The sequence below is a fragment of the Myotis nattereri genome (assembly GCF_964212035.1).
Source record: "Myotis nattereri genome assembly, chromosome: 17".
NCBI classification, from domain to species: Eukaryota; Metazoa; Chordata; class Mammalia; order Chiroptera; family Vespertilionidae; genus Myotis; species Myotis nattereri.
In genome coordinates, this window is record NC_138092.1 from 43,714,282 (window position 1) to 43,716,075 (window position 1,794).

Sequence of the window (1,794 nt, forward strand, 5' to 3'; positions counted from 1 at the left end):
TAGAATGTGCGCCCCATACACACACACACACACACACACACACACACACACACACTTTATGTATTTTTATTTCTTTTTAAGGAATTGGCTCTTGCAATTGTAGAAGCTTGGTATGTCTAAAATAAATCTGCAGGTAGACCAGCAGGCTGGAGACCCAGGGGGAAGAGAGATGCAGTTTGAGTCCAAAGGCTGTTTGCTGGCAGAATTTCCTCTTGACCGGGGGAGGTCAATCTGTTCCGTTCAGGCCTTCAACTGATTGGATGAGGCCCGCCCACATGGAGGAGGGCAAGCTGCTTTACTCAGAGTCCACAGATTCAGTGTTTCTGCCCTCACAGCTCCAGTCCACTTCACCGTCCCTCTGCCAGAGCACAAGGTGGGTGGCTCCACAGCGAATTTTGTGCGTTGGCCTTGTAAGAAGGTGCCTGAATCTTCAGCTGTTACTCTGGCAGATAACGCCCGCTGCTTTTCACAGCCAGATGTTATGTGGTTACCCTCCTCAGTTTAGGTTCTCTCTGCTGAGGGGCCCAGCTTGGGGATTAGATCCCAGAGTTGTAATGACCCACAGCTGAGATATCTCTCTGGGACTTCAATTGCTGTCTGTGGGAGCCCGGCCAGCCCTTTCACGCCTTCATTCCTCCTACCAGTCTCTATGCTGTCTCCACTTTCGGTCCTCGGGTGTCAGGGTTCTTTCCTGCGAGTTTTCCGTTGATTATTCAGGAAGTTTTTCTGTATTTTAGTTGTAATACCAGTTTGTTTCTGGGAGCATGTCCGGGCAGCATCCACGGACTCTGCCACCATTTTTAATCTCCCTTCTTTTCTTCTGTGTGTCCTTCCTACACACCACAGATTCAGTGTTAATCTCATCCAAAGGCCCCCTCACAGAAACATCCAGAATAATGTTTGACCATATACCTGGATGCTGTGGTACAGCCAAGTTGACACATGAATTAACCATCATAGGAATCATTGAATCAGCTGCATATCTCTGATTGCTGGGGCTAGGACTCAGGTGCTAGGCTCCCTGAATTCCTGTCCTGTTATCCCTTATTGACAGATGGGGAAATGGGAATCCAGGGAGATTCAGTGATCTACCTGTAATTGTGCAACAATTCAGTGTGTTTGTGTGTGTGTGTGTGTGTGTGTGTGTGTGTGTGGTGGTGGTGGTGGTGGTGGGAGGAGGCGTGTGTGCATGCATGCACGCAGATAGAGATACAAGTCTTTGGGGTATCTTCCTATGGGGGCTGGTTTCAAACTCCACATTCACAAGTGTTTTATCTCCTTGAATTGTTCTATAAATTGTGATGGTCTGATTAAAATGTTCTTCCTAGTGACTCATCTCTGTTTTGTTTTGTTTTTTTGCGGGGCGGGGGGGGGGGGGGGATATGTCTACCACCGAGAAGGTCAAATCCAGCCAAGTAAGATGAGTTTGTTTCTTTCCAAACTCACAAGGGGAAATGAAGATCTAAGTACAATTATTTTTGGAGATCTATTCTCCGATCCTATTTTACAAGAAAGAGAAAGTTAAAAAAAATAAAAAAGAAAGAATAAATGGGTCCCAGGTGTTTTTCACATTTTTGAAACTCGCTGAATAATTTCTCTGCCACTGACAAAGCCACCTGTCATTTCAGCTCTCGTTCAGAACGCATCTCCAGTAGCATGCTTCCCCCTTTGCTCTCTAACTGGTGGCCATTGTTTTAAAATTCACACCTATAAACCCCAGATCACCTGCACTTTGGGCCCACTTCCTGCTGAGGCTGGAAGTTTAAAAGATTCCCAGGATTGAACTCTCCTGAT